This window comes from Pleurodeles waltl, chromosome 4_2 (assembly GCF_031143425.1).
Source record: "Pleurodeles waltl isolate 20211129_DDA chromosome 4_2, aPleWal1.hap1.20221129, whole genome shotgun sequence".
NCBI lineage: Eukaryota > Metazoa > Chordata > Amphibia > Caudata > Salamandridae > Pleurodeles > Pleurodeles waltl.
This window is the reverse complement of record NC_090443.1, coordinates 243,194,651-243,213,562: the sequence shown is the minus strand read 5'-3', so window position 1 is coordinate 243,213,562 and position 18,912 is coordinate 243,194,651. Positions and strand designations below refer to the sequence as shown.

Genomic DNA, 18,912 nt, shown 5'->3' with positions numbered 1-18,912 from the left:
GTGCAGCAGTGAAAGATCGGGCAGACGGCACTTCTATAGGCCAAGCCTGTAAGAGCAGTACTAGGGCAGGCTGAGTGAATTCCAGGGTAACCTCAGAGCCTGTGCAGCAGTGATAGGTCGGGCAGACGGCACTTCTATAGGCCGAGACTGTAAGAGCAGTACTAGGGCAGGCTGAGTGAATCCCAGGGTAACCTCGGAGCCTGTGCAGCAGTGAAAGGTCAGGCGACTGCAGGTTCAGTTTGTACCAGCTCCCGTGGCTCAGGCCGAGCATGTAAGGGCAGTATTCGGGCACACTGACTGAAATGTAGGTTAACCTTAGACAGCAGCAGACTGAGCCTGTACCAGCCCCGGTGGTCCAGGCGTGCCTGCGCTTCCTGCTCTCCCCCACAGCAGAGCGCGTGGCGCTGCGGGCCGGACCTGCGCTGCCTGCTGGTGCTGCTGCCTGTGCCTCAGAGTGAACGAGCAGAGCTGGGAGCAGGCTGCAGCGAGGCACCTCCTCAGCCGAGAGGCGCACACACCGAGCATGCAGCCCGCCTCCACTGAGTGCGCTCCGCGCCGGGGAGCGGCCGCCTAGACCTGCCGAGAGAGCGCCCTGCTGCCCGCCAGTCGTCTAAGCGCCCGGACCAACGCGTTCTTTATTTTATTTTGTTTTTGTCAGCCTGCAACATATTTTACCAGCCTTCGTTTGGATTCCTTCAGTGCGAGTCTTATTTAAACATTTCGAAGGAGCAAGGGAGGGCACTCAGCTGAATATTACCAGTTATTGGTGACAACGCTCAGGGTACAGCCCACTCTCTGAAGGGGACTTTCTTGCAGGAGACCAGTGCGGGATCCTGGAGTCTGTCACTGCTGCTTCACCAGACACACGCTTCAGCGCTACTGGACCCTCCCCTATTTCCTGTGCAGGTCCTATACCTTTGCGGAGGTGCAGCCCTTTCACTAGTTCACTTGCCTTACACGCCGTGCACAGAGACGCCTCTGTACCTCTCCAGGCGCTTGTGATATTCCTGCTTCTGTGCGCACACTGCCTTCTCGTCTGGCTTCACTGCCCATCTTCCTTGTTGGCTCTCGACTGCCGTTCACTGCCCCTTCCTTCCCGTGGACCCTCGGGTGGCTTTCCCAGCCCCTAGCCGCTGGATAAACAAGCGCCAGACTCCGTGTGTCTGCTGCGCTTGGATTGAGCTCTAAGCACCGCGTTGAATTTTTTAAAGCTTCCGTCCAGGTGCTGCCGCGAAATCTGGCAGTGAGTGGTCCAGTGGCGACTACAGTGATGCCGGCGACCCCCTCGCTATGAAGTTCACCATGGTGGATTGTGCCTTTGAGTTCTGGTTATTTTTTTGTGGACTAACTTCCGACTTGCCGAGATTTCGCCTGGTGAGTGATGAAAGTTTACATTGTGGTTTATGGAGGCGGTTGGGTGTGTATTAATGAGATTCTTCCGCGCCTGTGTGAGGTGTCGCGAAACGGCGAGGTGGCCCACACACGGGCGCTGGTTGGCGCGGCCATCCTGCTCCCCGGTGCATCAGGTGAGCTGCTCTTAACATGGCAGTCACATACACTGCACTGGCGCCAAGTTATGTCCTGCTCTGGTGCTGCGATGCCTCCCTTAGGAATTGAGTGCTCAACATTTCATATCTCTCCACGGTATGGCGCGAGACTTATCGCACTCATTTCTTTATACAGAGGCTGCCATTTGGCCTTTCGATCAGACTCGAAAATTTCAGGTACTGCACAACAGAATACAAATGATTCCACCCAAGCATGGCACAGGCATACTAAGAACTAACCTCCTTCCCCCTAGCGTGCTACGGAGAGACAGAATTTGGAAAAGTTGGTGAATTAGGGCTAACTCGATTTTAAGAATCTATAGAAAAAATACACACGTACACGTGCGTTTTTGGAGATAGATAGATTCACAGGCGTATGTGCACATAATATTACAGGATGATGATGTCATCCCTGAGATTTACTGATCTGGGTTCTTTGCTTGAAAAAACATCCTCCTCTGTGCGAGTCTGTGTGCTGCGTCTGTGCTTGTTATATGCTAATAAGGAGTGGAATATCAGATCGTTTCCTCTGCTCGGTAAAGTGATGGGGGGGGGGGGGGGCACGGCACACAAGGAAGGCCGGAAACGTCTCTCATCAGTCAGTGCAGACGTCTGTGATGGCACAGTGTCTAGTGAGAGTGGTGCCTGTGCGGGGATGAGGTACATGACATCATGTGCACATTGATCTGTCATGGAGATCACTGGTCAGGGTCAAAGTGCATGGAGTGTCACCTTCACCATTGCTATGTTGCCGGTGAAATGGCACAGTCAACGGGACCTCAGCCCTGAACGTGGGCCCCCTCCTGTCTTAGCGGGAACCTGCGATAAATGTGGGGTCTCTTGGTGTTAGGAAGACCTCTGTGATAAATGTTGGTGTCCCATGTTTTTAGCAGGAGTCCTGCAACAAATATGGTGGTATCCTCGGGTTAGCAGGAGCCCTGCGATAAGTGTGAGGTCCCCTGTTGTTAGCAGGAGCCCGTCGGCGTATGTGGGGCTCTCCTATTGTCACAATCAGTCCTGGGACAAACGTGGGGCTCCGTGGTTTCAGCAGGAGCCCTGCGATGCATGTACTGTCCCCTGGTATTTGCAGCAGCCCTGCGACAAACGCTGTGGTCCCCTCTCTGACTGTCGGGGTCCTGCGGTGTTACCTGGACTCCTCCTGTGAACACTTTGATGTATCCCCTTGTGTTAGCAGGAGCCCTGAGCGACTGAGTTATCACTGGTGTTAGCAGGTTCCCTAGTCTAAATATGGGGTTCCCTGCCCTTATAAATGCGGGGGTCCCGTGGTGTTATCGGGAGTACTTCAGTGAACGCTTTGATGTCCCCTGTTGTGTTAGCAGAAGCCCAGCGCTGAATGGTTTGTCCTCTTTTGTTGCCTGGAGCAATGCGCTGACTGAGGTAGCTCCTTGTGTCGGTGGGAGTGCGGTGCTACATATGTTCTCCTCTAGTATTGGTGAATGGTGTCTTTTGTATGTTGTGTATGTCGGGTATGATTTGCAGCTCTGCTCTTGAGGTAATATCTCCTGCAGTTCGCAGTGCCGCTCCGCCTGCACTACATTTGGTATCCTCTGGTTTTGACAGTAACAACGATTTATTTATCGCGCCTAATGCTCTATGTGGACGCGGTGCAGATAACTCCTGGAGCTTCTGGAGGCCCTGCTCGAGTGGTGACATCCACTGGTGTTGGGGAGCGCGCTCCAGACGTGATATGCCATGTATTAGCCTGAGCTATTTCTAACGTGTCTTTAATCGACCAGAGCTATCACTAGCTGCTCAGCGCCTAGTCACTCTCTTGCTAGGTTAGCGGCACAGGTGGACTACAGCCATAACTTCTATATGGTGCCGCTGAAGTTATATCATTAGAGGCCCTGCCTGCGTGTAATGTTCACGGTGTTAGAAGGAACCCTGCTTTACCAGTGGAGTCCAAGGTTTAGAAGGAACCCTGCTTTACCAGTGGGGTCCAAGGTTGGGAGGAGCCCTGCTTTACCAGTGGGGTCCAAGGTTGGGAGGAGCCCTGCTTTACCAGTGGGGTCCAAGGTTTAGAAGGAGCCCTGCTTCCCTTGTGGTGTCCCAGGTTTAGAAGGAACCCTGCTTTACCAGTGGGGTCCAAGGTTGGGAGGAGCCCTGCTTTACCAGTGGGGTCCAAGGTTTAAAAGGAACCCTGCTTTACCAGTGGGGTCCAAGGTTGGGAGGAGCCTTGCTTTACCAGTGGGGTCCAAGGTTTAGAAGGAACCCTGTTTACCAGTGGGGTCCAAGGTTGCGAGGAGCCCTGCTTTACCAGTGGGGTCCAAGGTTTAGAAGGAGCCCTGCCTCCCTTGTGGTGTCCAAGGTTTAGAAGGAGCCCTGCTTTATCAGTGGGGTCCAAGGTTGGGAGGAGCCCGCTTCCCTTGTGGGATCCAAGGTTTAGAAGGAGCCCTGCTTTATCAGTGGGGTACAAGGTTTAGAAGGAGCCGTGCTTCCCTTGTGGCGATCAATATTTAGAATTAGCCCTGCTTTATCAGTGGGGTACAAGGTTTAGAAGGAGCCGTGCTTCCCTTGTGGTGGCCAAGGTTTAGAATTAGCCCTGCTTTATCAGTGGGGTACAAGGTTTAGAAGGAGCCGTGCTTCCCTTGTGGTGGCAAAGGTTTAGAATTAGCCCTGCTTTCCATGTGGCACGCAAGGTTTAGAAGGAACCCTGCTTTGCCAGGTATGTCCAAGGTTTAGAAGGAGCCCTGCTTCCCTTGAGGTGTCCATGGTTTAGAAGGAGCCCTGCTTCCCCTGTGGGATCCAAGGTTTAGAAAGAGTCCTGCATCCCTTGTGATGTCTAAAAGGAGCTCGTCATTGCTTGTGGTGACCAAAGTTTTGAATCAGCCCTACTTTACCTATGGTGTCCAAGGTATGAAGGATCCTTGTTTTATTTTTTAACCCCAATGCTTAGAAAGAGTTGTGCTTACCTTGTCGTGTTCAAGGCTTTGGAAGGAACCTTTTTTTGCTTGGGGTGTCTAAGGTTTGAAAGATCCCTACTTTCCTTGTGGTGTCCACAGGGGAATAAAGCAGGCTGCTGCATCCCCTGCGGCGCAAATATGGGGAGACTCTTCTGGGGCCTGCGTTCTTCAGGGACCCCCATTCAGCCTAAGATCAATTAATATATGAGGGATATAGGAGACTCAGGGACTCTCTTCAGAATCGGCAGGGGCTTTCAGCATTTGGTGTTACACCACTGGGTGTCCAAGTTGTTTTCTCTCTGTTTGCATTGTACTTGATTTTGACAGCCGCCAATATCTCCATGTGATGTCCACTTGTGCAGGAGAGACCCCTACCATTTGGAACTGTACATTTGGTGCTCTTGTGATGGCAGAAGCAACGCTCTAAATGTGCTGTGTCCTGATGTTGTTAGAGCCCTGCTTTTGCAGTAGCGTTGTGTGAAGTGTGTCGTAATGTTGGTACGAGTTGTGCAGGGGCTCTTTATGTGGTTTCCATTTTTTGGCAGGGATTCTGTTATGGTGCCCATTTGTTGGTTAGGTGCCATTCCCTGCATGTGGTCCCCACTGTGTTGGAAAGAGCACAGATTTGCAATCAGTACCCCCTGGTGTTGGCTCGAGCCCTGCTCTTCATGTGGTGTCCCCGTCACTGATCTGAGCCCTGCTCTCAAGCTGGTGCCTTTGGTGTCATTAGGGGCCCTGCACTGCATACGGTGCCCACTGTGCTGACAGGAGCTCAGCTGTGCATGCATTGTGCTCCCATGCTGATGGCAGTCCATGTCTCGGTGTGGTGTTACCTTGCGCTGGGAGGTAACCCACCCAGTAAATGCTGTGCCTTATTTTAGGCAGGAGATGTGCTCTGCATGAGGTGTGCCCTGGTATTCTTTGGTGTCATTCGTACTGCAGCGCGCCCTTGGGATGTTATCCATCATGCTGTGCATGCAATGTCACTTGGTGTTTCCTTGCACCTCTCTCGTGTGGCGGTCGGTCGTGTGGTAGAAGCACTGCATGTGGTGTGCTCTTGGTGCTGGCAGGAGGCAGCTCCACATGCTCTGTCCCTTGGTGTTTGTAGGAGCTCTGCTGTGTGAGTCTGTATTTGTGTGGTGGTAGCCCCCTGTGTGTGCTGTCTTGAGTTTAGGTGCCCTGTTGTCAGTGGCGTAGCGTGGGGGGGCAGGGGGGGTGGGCCGCACCGGGCGCAACATCTGGGGGGGGGGGCGCGCTCGCGAGTGCTAAAATCCACGGGTTAGGGGGCGCAAATTACTTGCCTTGCCCCGGGTGCTGACAACCCACGCTACGCCACTGCCTGTTGTACAAGTGGTGTCCTCTTGTGTTGATAGGAATTGTCATGAGGTCTGCATTTTGTGACCGGGGGTCCTGCCCTTCACCCTGTGCTCCTTTCAGTTAGTAAGTGTTCTCTGTGTAATGTGCTTGCTGGTGGTAGGAGCACAGCTACATCTGACAGAAGCTCTCTTTGTGGTGCCCTGGTGTAGGTAGGAGCCCTGCATGCAGTGCTGTTGTGTAGTTAGGAGCTATACATGCAATGCCCTGGTGTTGGTGGGAGCCCTGCATGCTGTGCTCTGGTGTAGGTAGGAGCCCTGCATATGATGCCCTGGTGTAGGTAGGAGCCATGCACGCAGTACCCTGGTGTTGGCAGGAATTCTGCATGTGGTGCCTTGGTGTAGTTAGGAGCCATGCATGCAGTGCCCTGGTGGTGGAAGACCTGTATATGGTGCCCTGGTGTAGGTAGGAGCCATGCATGGGGTGTCCTGGTTTTGGTGGGAGCATTACATGCACTGCCCTGGTGTTGGTGGGAGCTCTGCATCCGGTGGCCTGGTGTTGATAGGAGCCCTGCATGTGGTTCCCCCATGTAGGTGGTAGTCCTGCATGCGGTGCACTGGTGTAGGTGGGAGCCGGTCATGCAGTACCCTGGTGTAGGTAGGAGCCCTGCATGCAGTGCCCTGGTGCAGGGAGGGGCCCTGCATGTAGTGCCCTGTGTACATAGGAGCCATGCACGTGGTGCACTGGTGTTGGCAGGAGCCCTGCACATGGTGCCCTGTGTAGGTAGGAGGCGTGCATGTTGTGCCCTGGTGTTGGTAGGAGCCCTGCACTCAGTGCCCTGCTGTTGGTAAGAGCCATGCATGCAGTAGCTTGGTGTAAGTAGGAGCCTGAATGTGGTGCCCTAGTGTGGGTAGAATCACTGCATGCGGTGCCCTGGAGTAGGTAGGAGCCATTCAAACAGTGACCCAGTGTAGGTAGGAGCCCTACATGCAGTGCCCTGGTGTTGGTGGGAGCCCTGCATGTGGTGCCCTGGTGTAGGAAGGAGCCCTGCATGCAGTGCCCCAGTGTAGGTAGGAGCCCTAGATGCGGTGCCCGGTGTTGGTGGGAGCTCTGTATGCGGTGCCCTGGTGTAGGTAGGAGCCTGAATGCGGTGCCCTAGTGTGGGTAGGAGCACTGCATGCTGTGCCCTGGAGTAGGTAGGAGCCATTCAAACAGTGACCCGGTGTACGTAGGAGCCCTACATGCAGTGCCCTGGTGTTGGTGGGAGCCCTGCATGTGGTGCCCTGGTGTAGGAAGGAGCCCTGCATGCAGTGCCCCAGTGCAGGTAGGAGCCCTAGATGCGGTGCCCCGGTGTTGGTGGGAGCTCTGTATGCGGTGCCTTGGTGTAGAGAGGAGCCCTGCATGTGGTGCCCTGGTATAGAAGGAGCCCTGCATGCAGTGACCCAGTGTAGGTAGGAGCCCTAGATGTGGTGCCCCTTGTTGGTGGGAGCTCTGCATACGGTGCCCTGGTGTAGGTAGGAGCTATGCATGTGGTGCCCTTGTTTTGGTGGGAGTACTACATGCACTGCCCTGGTGTTGGTGGGAGCTCTGCATGCAGTGCCCTAGTGTTGATAGGAGCCCTGCATGCATTTCCCTCATGTAGGTGGTAGACCTGCATGCGGTGCACTAGTGTAGGTGGGAGCCCTTCATGCAGTGCCCTGATGTATGCAGGAGCCCTGCATGCTGGGCCCTGGTGTTGGTAGGTGCCCAGCATGCAGTGCCCTGGTGTAGTAAGAAGCCATACATGTGGTCCCTGGTGTAGGGAAGGGCCCTGCATGTGGTGCCCTATGTACATAGGAGGAATGCATGCGGTGCCCTGGTGTTGGCAGGAGCCCTGCACATGGTGCCCTGTGTAGGTAGGAGCCATGCATGCAGTACCTTGGTGTAATTAAGATCCATGAATGTCGTGCCCAGGTGTAGTGAGGAGCCCTGTGTAGGTAGGAGCCATGCATGTGGTGCCCTGGTGTAGGTAGGAGCGCTGCATGCAGTGCTCTGGTGTAGGTGGAAGCCTGCATGTGGTGCCCTAGTGTGGGTAGAAGCCCTGCATGCAGTGCCCTTGGGTAGGTAGGAGCCATTCATACAGTGCCCCGCTGTAGGTAGGAGCCCTACATGCAGTGCCCTGGAGTTGGTGGGAGCCCTGCATGTGGTGCCCTGGTGTAGGAAGGAGCCCTGCATGCAGTGCCCCAGTGTAGGTAGGAGCCCTAGATGTGGTGCCCCGGTGTTGCTGGGAGCTCAGTATGCGGTGCTCTTGTGTAGGTAGGAGCCATGCATGTGGTGCCCTTGTGTTGGTGGAAGCACTAAATGCGGTGCCCTGGTGATGGTGGGAGCCTTGCATGTGGTGTCATGGTGTTGGTGGGAGCCCTGCACGAGGTGCCCTGGTGTAGGTAAGAGTCCTGCATGCGGTGCCCTAGTGTGGGTAGGAGCCCTGCATGCAGTGCCCTGGTGTAGGCGGAAGTATTGCATGCGGTGCCCTGGTGTAGGTGGAAGCACAACATGCAGTGCTCTGGTGTAGGCGAAAGCCCTGCATGTGGTACACTAGAGTGAGACGGAGGCCCTGTACGCTGTGCCTTGGTGTAGGTAGGAGCCATTAATACAGCGCCCAGGTGTAGATAGGAGCCCTACATGCAGTGCCCTGGTCTTGGTGAGAGCCCTGCATGTGGTGCCCTGGTGTAGGAAGGAGCCCTGCATGCAGTGCCCCAATGTAGGTAGGAGCCCTAGATGCGGTGCCCCGGTGTTGGTGGGAGCTCTGTATGTGGTGCCCTGGTGTAGGTAGGAGCCATGTATGTGGTGCCCTTGTGTTGGTGGAAGCACTAAATACGGTGCCCTGGTGATGGTGGGAGCCCTGCATGTAGTGCCCTTGTGTTGGTGGAAGCACTAAATGCGGTGCCCTGGTGATGGTGCAAGTCTTGCATGTGGTGTCCTGCTGTTGGTGGGAGCCCTGCACGAGGTGCTCTGGTGTAGGTTAGAGTGCTGCATGCAGTGCCCTGGTGTAGGTGGAAGCATTGCATGCAGTGCCCTGGTGTAGGTGGAAGCACTGCATGCAGTGCCCTGGTGTAGGTGGAAGCCCTGCATGTGGTGCCCTGGTGTGAGTAGGAGCCCTGTACACTGTGCTTTGGTGTAGGTAGGAGCCATTCATACAGTGCCCCGGCGTACATAGGAGCCCTACATGCAGTGCCCTGGTGTTGGTGGGAGCCCTGCATGTGGTGCACTGGTGTGGGAAGGAGCCCTGCATGCAGTGCCCCAGTGTAGGTAGGAGCCCTAGATGCGGTGGCCCGGTGTTGGTGGGAGCTCTGTATGCGGTCCCCCGGTGTAGGTAGGAGCCATGCATGTGGTGCCCTTGTGGTGGTGAAAGCACTAAATGTGGTTCCCTGGTGTTGGTGGGAGCCCTGCACGAGGTGCCCTGGTGTAGGTTAGAGTCCTGAATGCGGTGCCCTGGTGTGGGTAGGAGCCCTGCATGCAGTGCCCTGGTGTAGGTGGAAGCTTTGCATGCGGTGCCTTGGTGTAGGTGGAAGCCATGCATGTGTTGCCCTGGTGTGAGTAGGAGGCCTGTACGCTGTGCTTTGCTGTAGGTAGGAGCCCTGTACACAGTGCTGTGGTGTAGTTAAAAGCCATGCATGCAGTGGCCTGGTGTAGGGAGGAGCCAAGCATATGGTGTCCTAGTGTAGGTAGGAGCCATGCATACGGTGCCCTGGTGTAGGTAGGAGCCCTGCATGTAGTGCCCTGGTGTAGGTACAAGCCCTGCATGCAGTGCCCTGGTGTAGTTAGGAGTCATGCATGCGGTGCCCTGGTATTGGTAGGAGCCCTGCATGCAGTAGCCTGGTGTGGTAGGAGCTCTGCATGCAGTGTGCTGGTGTTGGTAGGAGCCATGCATGCGTTGCCCTGGTATTGGCAGGAGAACTGTTCAGTTGATAGTGAGTCCTAGTGATCCTGCTCAGATGTGGTACCTCCTTGTGCTGGCAGGAGATCTGCCTGTAGTGCCTCCCGTGGTGTCTGTAGTAGCTTTGCAGTTAGTCTATGTCCCTGATGTCGGCTGCAGGTCTGCAGTGGTGTCTAACCCCCGCGTGTCTTTAGCAGCCCTAAATGCGTTTCTTTCCTCAGGAGACGGTAGGATCTCTGTCGATTGTGTCAGAAAGAGCTCTGTATATGGTGTCTGACCCCTGGTGTCTATAGGAGCTCTGCCTGTAGTCTATGTTTTCTTATGTCTATAGAACGCCTGTATGTGACGTCTGTCACCTGATGTCTGTAGGGTCTCTCCAAATGTGTCTTATTGTCTCGGTTAGGTGCCCTGCATGTGGTGTCTGACCCCTGGTGTCTGCAGGAGCTTGACATTCATGCCTGCCTTTTATTGTGTCGGTAGGAGCTCTGCATGTGAAGTCTGCCGAAGTTCAGGGCTTGTCTCTCTCTTGGTGTCGGTGGGAGCAATGTTTGTAGTTTATGTTTCCCTCCCTCTGTAAAAGGGATGCATGTGGAGTCGTAAAGCTCTGCCCTTCTCTCTCTCCTGGTGTCGGAGGGGGCTCTGCACGAGGTTGCCCATTCTGTCGGTGGGAGCTCTGTATGTAGTGTCTGTCCTCTGGTATCTGTTGAAGCTGTGCATCAGTGTCTCTCATGGTGTAGGTGGTTGCTCTGCATTTGGTGTCTGTCTCCTGATGTATGTGATGGCTCTGTGTGTAGAATCCGTCCCCTGGTGCCGGTGGGAGCTCTGAAGGTGGTGTCTGTCCCCCTCTGCATGGGGCTTCCGCTGGGGTCCTCACGAGCTAAGCATGAGGCGTCCTCTGATGCTGGTAGGAGCTCTGCATCATGTGTTTTCTGGTGTTGGTAGGAGCTCTGCATACATGTGTCATCTTTCTGGTGTAGGCCAGTGGCGTGGCTACCATCGGTGCAGCAAGTGTCGTGGTACCGGGGCCATCAAGCCCTGATATTTACTGTATTTTACTTCCGCAGCAGTTATAGTGTCATTTCCATGCTTGCTCCAGGGCCCTTGGCATGCTCGCTACGCTATGGGTGTTTCGGAAGTGACCACTCGTTCTGCCAGCGCCCTCCATGTGGTGCTCTGGTACTGGCGGTAGCCCCGCTCTGGCAGTGGTGATCGATTGTGTTGCAGTGACCCTGTATTGGAAGGAGCGCAACTTGTTGTGTCCTGTGGGAATCCTGTTGTTCATGGGGTGTTTCTTGTGTTTATGGGAACCCTGGTGTTCATGGGGCGATCCTGGTGTTTATGGGAACCCTGCTGTTCATGGGGTGTTTCTGGTGTTGGCGGGGCCCCGCTATTCAATCTGGTGTTTCGGGTGTTTGCGGGAGCCCCGCTATTCAGGGGGGGTGTTTGTGGTGTTGCGGGAGCCCCGCTATTAATGGGGTGTTTCTGGCTGGCGGGAGGCCCACTATTACTGGGAGTGTCAGGTGTTGGCGGGAGCCCCGCAATTCGTGGGGTGTTTTTGGTGTTGGGGGAGCCGCGCTATTCTTGGGGTGTTTCTGGTGCTGGCGGGAGCCCTGCTATTACGTGTTTCTGGTGCTGGGGAGCCCCGCTATTCATGGGGTGTTTCAGGTGTTGGGGGAGCCCCGTTATTCATGGGGTGTTTCTGGTGTTGGGTGAGCCACGCTATTCTTGGGGTGTTTCTGGTGTTGGCGGGTACCCCGCTATTCATGGGCTGTTTCTGGTGTTGGCTGGAAACTTGCTCCCCGAGTGATAACACCTTATACTGGACGACCAGTGCCTCCGCACACTGAGGCGGTGCCAACAGATGTATAAGAATCTTATTACATGGTAGCCTTTTCACACTCCACGGTGGTCACGCCACGCGTCTGGTGATGGGTTTCCGGCCAGTGGCTGCTTACCAGAATCTGGGGGTGGAGGTAGTTCTTACTACAGAAGTAACACACCCAGGGGCCGTGGCACTCTAACCCGTATCTTCCTGCGACGCAGTCAGCCCAGCCTGTCACAGAAAACACACCACCGCCGAGGTGTGATAACGTGGGTGCTGGGTGTGGGTCTTCACAGGACATTCAGTGTTAGTCTCCCCAAAGCATGTGACAACTTCAGACACCGACATACCGAACTACCGTGTGGTACAACAACAATTATATATCATAGATGGTATACTCACATACGTGTGTGACAGCATCAGAGTTACAAATTAAAGGATTGTGCGGATAGGGAGAGCTGGGAGTGGATCTGCGTGGCACTATAAAGGGGATATGAGGAAGAAGTGATATATGGGGTGGAAGAAAGGGCAATGGGAGTTCGTTGGGGGGTGGAGGAGCGCTAGGACAGACGATGAAAGTAGCGTAAAAGGACAAGGAAAGGGGTGGAAGGGAGGCGTGATAATGTATTAAAGTGCGTGAGAGTGTGAGGGGCGGATGGATGAAGTGGGTGGGTCTGGAGGGGGTTGCGGAGACACTTTTAAAGATGGGGTAGTTGGCTAAGAAATGGATAATGGAGGGCAGATGGGGTGAAGGTGGAACGGAATAAGGGTGCGATCGAATGAGGATCAATATTCGAGACAGAAGACAATAGAGGCTGAATGAAAGGGAGGGAAGCGAAGAGAGACGGCGGAGAGAGTGGAGATGGCCGAGTGAAGGGGGGCGGAGGGAAGGAAGGACAAGTGTAATGGAGATAAGAGGAAGGAGATGTGAGAAGGGCACTGTTGGAATTTGAAAGAGGTGTATACGGAGGGAGAGTAGATCTTGGACAGAGAGTGGAGCGAAGGCGCTAATAAGAGAACGGGATGCAGTGGGCCGGCGCAGGAAAGGTGAGCGGGCGGACTGGATAATGTGTGTAGTGATGGAGAGGCTGATGATGCCAAGGGACGCAGAGTGATGGTAGCGAGATGAGCTAAGTGAAAAGAAGACGGACTTAGGAGAGAGAGACTGGGGAGGCAATGAAGTGGAGGTGCACTGTGTTTCTGAGCTAATTAGAAGGCGTCTTGGAATAAAGGAGGTTTGGCAAGTAGAGACAGAGAAGACGCGTGGACCCGTGGAGTGAAGGGATGGCGCGGGCGACGGCTGGTGGTAGATAACACTTGGGAGGGTGGTGCTCGAGGTGGAGATGAAGAATGGCCCACATATCATTGACTGGCTGGTGTAAACGAGGCATGTCTGCGTGTGAGGCCTACGAGAGGTTCCCTACACCCCTCCCCGCAGACATTCATACGCGGTGAGCGGCTGCGTGTGCTGTGCACACAAGTACGCATAAGTACACATTAAGAGGCGTGCAGAAGGGCGGGTGTGCTGCTCACCTGCGTCGGGGCATTCACAGAAGTGTAGAGTCAGCGGCTGTGCTCCACACATTTATACAGGCACAACAAAGAGGAGACGACCCTGTTGTTGTGCTGAAAAACACATTTACAAGAGCGCAGAGCCCGTGGCTGTGTGCACCCCTTTGAAAACCCCCTCACGCTAGCACAGAGCCCGTGAATGTGTGAACCTTCTCAAAACACATTCACACGAGCGCAGAGCCGTGGCTGTGTGCACCCCTCTGCTGTGCTTGGAATGGAAAAAGAAGTGCAGGTACTCTGTGCCAGAGTATCTGCTTGTTTCTGAGAAGTGCAGGTACTCTCTAATTAAAGGATTTACGTTTTTCTTGAGAAGTGCAGGTATTCTACCTCTGAAAATATAAAACGTGCCGGTACACAGCGCCGGACAGTACCGGTGCATTTAAAGCATCCCTCTGAAAAACAATTCACACGAGCGCAGAGCCCGTGGGTGTGTGCACCCCTCTGAAAAAATCTTCATAAGAGCGCAGAGCCCAGGGCTGTGTGCACCCCTCTCAAAACACTCCCACAGACATGCCGGTGGCGGTGTTGAACACATCTTCACAGGTATGTACGGATGCGCAGAGCCGACAGTAGCAGAGAAGCGCGGAATCGGTTAATGAATATCCTGCTCACGTGGGTGCAGATGCAGCACAGAAGCACGGTGCCTGTGGATGTGCTGCACACATCAGCAAACACATTCACCCTACTGCGGGACAAGTGGCTGTGCTGCACTGCTAAATACACATCCACAGAAGCGCACCGCCAGTAGATGTTCGTAGGCAGTCACAGAAGGGCAGAGCCTGTGTCTGTGCTCCAATGATCTGTACAGATACATCACAGAAGCACAGAGCCTGTGGCTGTGCTCCAATGATCTGTACAGATGCATCACAGAAGCACAAAGTTTGTGGCTGTGGTCCACACGCCTGCACACATTTACAGAAGCGCAGGTCATGTGCCCACGCCTGTGCACATTCAAAAAAGGGCAGAGAACCGATGGCTGTGCTGCACACATCTGTGCACATTCACAGAAGCGCAGGTCATGTGAAGACATTTGTGCACATTCACAGAAGCACAGCGCCGGCAGCTGTGCTGCGCACATCTGTACACATTCACAGAAGTGTAGATCCGATGGCTGTGCTGCACACATCTGCACTCATTCAAAGAAGCACAGAGCAGGCAGCTGTGCTCCGCACATCTGTACACATTCACAAAAGGGCAGAGACCCGGCAGATGTGCTCCACACGCCTGTACACAGTCACAGAAGCTCAGAGACTGCGGCTGTGCTCCACAGGTCTGTACACATTCACTGAAGAGTAGAACGGGTGGCTGTGCTGCAGGCATCTGTACACATCCACAATAGCGCGGAGAGCCGACGGCTGTGCTCCGCACATCTGTACAGATACATTACAGAGGTGCAGAGTCGGTGTCGTGCCACCGAGTCTCTCTGTACACCCGTTAGCAGGATCTTGGAGACTGGTGCAGTGCACTAAATCTCTGTACTCACAATCACAGAAGCCTGGAGGCAATTTTGAGCTCCGCGCACAGCCCTTCGGCGTCTGATAGGGGGCACACGCTGCTGGTGGGTGAACAGGCCACCCCGCCCACCCTGAACATTGGAACTGCAGAGGGCGTCTTAGCGTCGAGACAGCCTCAAGGCGCAGGCGCAGGTTTCACCAGATGTGGCCTCAAGGTCGCTTCGAGAGGCCACGGGGTGATGTTGCCATCCACGGTAGCTTAGTGCGGAAGCATCGATTCCTGTCACTGCGTGTTTGATCGTGTATTTCTCTGCTGTATGAGTGTGCGGCCGCGGCTGCATCTGAGTGTCCTCGTGTGTTTGTTCGATTGTGTGTGTGTGGAGCGCCTTTGCGTATTTTTCAAGGTGTGTGCGTGTGCTTTATGCACGTGTGGGTACTTGTGTATGTTCCTGTCTTTACACACCTGCAATGTCGCGGGCACGTTTGAGGTTGTGTGTCAGCACTTATGTGTCTATTTACTGCGTACGCGCGCCTTCGTGTGTACCCATGTGAGTATGACGGCGAGTTTACGGACCTGTGCTTATTCCTATGTGTGTACCTATTTTTCTGCGCGCACTTTGAATTTGGGTAAGCGCATGTGCGTGTTTGTACATGTAAGATGGACACCGTATGCTCAACCCAATATCTGACAGGTCCATCTGTGTTTTTATTTTTTTAAGGGAGGCAGGGGTGCGGGTTTACTGGGTCAGCTGAATTTCTGTAGCTGTGAGATCCTATTCAAGGAGTTGCAGATTGTAAGGTGTTCAGAGCACACCTGGAGTGCGCCAGTCAGTATTAGTTGTACGCCAGGTAACAGCAGGACTTTAGCGTAGAGTTCAAGGGTGAACAGGCTGCACTTTCTCTGCTAACTTTGCATTACTCCAGATCGCTAGCTAGTGTGTCATAGGTCCAAGTGCAAAGAAGACCCCCCCACCAACGCTGTTTGAACTGTGTGATATAGCAGTAATCAGAGTTTAGTCCGACCTTCGGGTCTCTGTGGCTCGGTGCAACTGCACCGGCTGCGCCAACGGAAGCAACGACCCTGAGGATGAAATGGGATTGAAGGGAAGGCGACCCCGCCTTAGTTAGTTCAAGAGGGGGCCAACGAAAAGGTCCTCCATTAGTGTAAGCCAACGTTTGGGGTTGGAGAAGGGAAACAATGCAAGGAAGAGGTGGCTTGCGTGACGGAAAAGGAGATGGTTCTCCCGGCTCCCAAGTAACAGATAGTGTACTTTCTCCATTTTTTCGTGATAACCAAGAATTAAAGTACGTCCACTGCAAACGGTTATCCATGTTAGAATAAGCATGTGGTGGGGCGTTGTGTCGACGGGGTTAGGTTTCTCGTATTTCTCTTCTTCAGCCCATTTGTCGGGCTCTCGCACCCCCACTTCACCCCAGGGTGGGTCGTGCATGGCTGGATGCGGTGCCCCGTCCCCTTTGCTGCATCCTTCGGGAGCGCGCAGTGTCCCTGTCACCCTCTGCAGGGGCTATGCCCCACCGATCTACCCTGTGCAAGGAGAGGTCTTTCTTCTCCCCAAGACAGGAGGGATGGGCACGGCTGCTTCTCCATGGTTTTGAGAGGGTGGGAGGAGGATGACAGGAAGGAGATGAACTGTGCGTGAGGCGTGCCTATGGAGGGATTTCAGAAAGCTGTGTGAGGAAAAGGTGTGACTTATTGTTTGAAAAATAGTGATGGATCTCAGAGGGATGCAACCTGAAGGAGAGAACTGGCTTGAATGACACAGTAAGAAGACCACTCCCTCTTCCACAGACCACTGCGAAGTTTAATTCACATTTTACGTTCCCACCTTTGAAACAGTTCCAATTGTAATTACAATTCAGAGCTGGCAAGGAATGGAAAAGCCACCGCCTGTTCTGTTTTAGTAGAGGTGTTCTTTGTTTTATGGTATTCCTCGAAGGACTAAAAGAAAACACACAGATATGCATCCAAAATCTGGTCAGGCGGCAACCTACCTCACTGATAGGACTCTAGTGCAAATGTTTTAGGCCACGCCTTTAATTGTGTAGGCCACTCCTCTTTGAAAGGACTCCTGGTTGTACCATTTTACTAGACAGTTCCAACCTTTTCCATCTTTGTTGCTGTTTTATGTAACACGAACTAGTCCCACTGGCATTGGAACAATTTACATGAGCTTCAAATTACTTTACACATGGTCGGATTTGTATTGTTAATCTTTAGGCCAGGGATTGGATTTGCCCAGAATCACAAACTGGTGAGCGCCACAGCTCTAGCCTTCCTCTTCCACACAATCGCCACTCCACTTAAAGCCCCGCGCTTACCTTGTACCTGATGCACAGGTTAAGAAGAGCCGCATGGAACGATGAAGAATATTGTATAGAGTGTGTGTGAGGAGGGGTGGGGGGTGTACTGGATCTTAGGGGTTGCCTGCACCTGGACCGCACTCTACTACCTACGGTGAAGCGAGCATGCGCAGGACTGTGGAGGGCGGCAGGGCCCTGGGGTGTGACTACACGTGTCTTACAGCTCCAGCTAGACACGAACCGCGATTAAGGCTGTGCAGGAGAACGGTGCATCCGCAGGGGCCTGTGATCCTGTGCCCACCGGCCTCCGGTGCTCGCTGCCTTCCCAACAGAAGGGGAGAACTGGGCACGTGGTCGAGGCGAGGCCGAAGTACACTCTGGTCTGAGCGCCCGGCCCTGTGACAGGAACCGGAACAGATAGTGGGTGCGGGCAGGGCTGGCAATATGACAGCCTTTCTTGCGAGACTGCGACAGTGCCAACCTCTTCCCCTCGACAGTGATGGGACTGTGAACGTTCAACAAGAATATGCACAGTGAACAAATACCCGAGTGCCTGTCATGGGTGTCAGCTTTAAAGTCAGTACTAGCATTTTTCAAAGATACTCGTAAGAAGTGAGAATGACTGCAGGAATACGTTCTTAAATGTCATTCCTTCTCCACTGGTTATTCATGTTGGGAAACGCCTAACTGATTCATAACTTTTGCCATCCATCCATCCACATTCCCGTTCGTTCATCGGTCCGTCCGTCTATTCATCCACCCACCAATCTTTTCCTCCCTCCCTCTGTGTCCTGCAGTCCCCCGATCACATCACCCCCAGACGTTAATCCTATGGAGATGAAAACAGGTTGTTCATTTAAAAGACACAATGTGTTTCCCATCTTCAAACTGTTCCACTGCCCACGAGTTAAGGACCAGGCAACCTTTGTCTTTTTGGTTGTTCCTATGGAGATTTACATCAGAAGTTTAAATCGTGCACATTTGGGAACATGAGGCCTTTACAAGTATAGGTGATTCGACCCTGAATAAATTGGTGTGCACTAAGGATCACATGTTACAGCATGTTACTCGCACTTTCTTAATCAATGCAGCTGAGGAGCTCCCGCCAGATGTTTGCCCACGACTATTTCCAACAGAATGCAATCTACTCTAGGTGACTAAATCCCGTTTTAACGCTATTTCACGAAAATGTTTTTCCATGTGCCAAGAACTGCTGTTTCAAGTTTCATGTAATAACACCTATTGAATGAAGTTATGCTCTGGCAGCTTGTTGCTCCCACAGTATTGATTTTTAATATTTTATTATGTTTTAATGGGTCATGTAAATGTATTGTAAGCGGTTCTTAAAAAATATTTGAACATGAAGTTAACTTATGAATGATGATGATGAAGTCGTGCAAAATGATCCATCTCTACAATAGTACATCCACCTTTCAATGTTAAAGCACACATCTACCTGCTAAGATCCTCAGCCGTGCGATTTGCTTGTCCGAGCGCAGGTCCTCTATTTTCTTAGGTGATACAAAATTATTTTATGTGTGTCTTTGTTTCTGGCCCCTGGGTATTTGGAAGGAAGTGCTTGTTTGGGAGACGTTGTGTCTGGCCTATTATTGCTGCAGAATGCCCTTCTGTGTGCAGGTCCGTGGCTCTTAGATGATAGACAAAAGATGCTCTTTTCTCATTTTCTCGTTTCTTACAATGTAAGTTTTTCATCTGTGTACTGACAGTGATGTTGTGAGCTACAATTGTGTGTACGTTTGACTGTTGTTCATAGTTAATCCTAGGTGTTCTTTTCAGCGGGTGTGATTGTTCTTAGGAGTAGGTGCCATTTTGTGTAGAGGTGTATGTGTTCTATAAGTAATACGAAGTGGTCGCCTCTGTGCATCATTGGTGATGTGAGATGCTCTTCTGTTTTGTTGATGACTGTTGTTTGAGGTGGTGTGAAGTACTCATTTATATATTCCTCTGTTTGTGCCTCTTCCGTGTTCCAACCTGCTCTTCTGTGTAGGCCATAACTGAAGCGAAGTTCTTTTCTGTGTGG

The 18,912-nt window shown here is 53.0% G+C and overlaps 1 protein-coding gene across 1 annotated transcript in view; it reads left to right on the top strand.

Moving 5' to 3' along the window:
• The first annotated feature begins 328 nt into the window (after positions 1 to 328).
• Positions 329 to 18,912, top strand: part of BRINP3 (BMP/retinoic acid inducible neural specific 3) — a 932,759-nt gene continuing 914,175 nt past the window's right edge. Inside the window, exon 1 of the mRNA XM_069231092.1 lies at positions 329 to 1,374. The gene's annotated coding sequence lies outside the window, so the exon portion shown is untranslated. The remainder of the gene's footprint in view (positions 1,375 to 18,912) is intronic.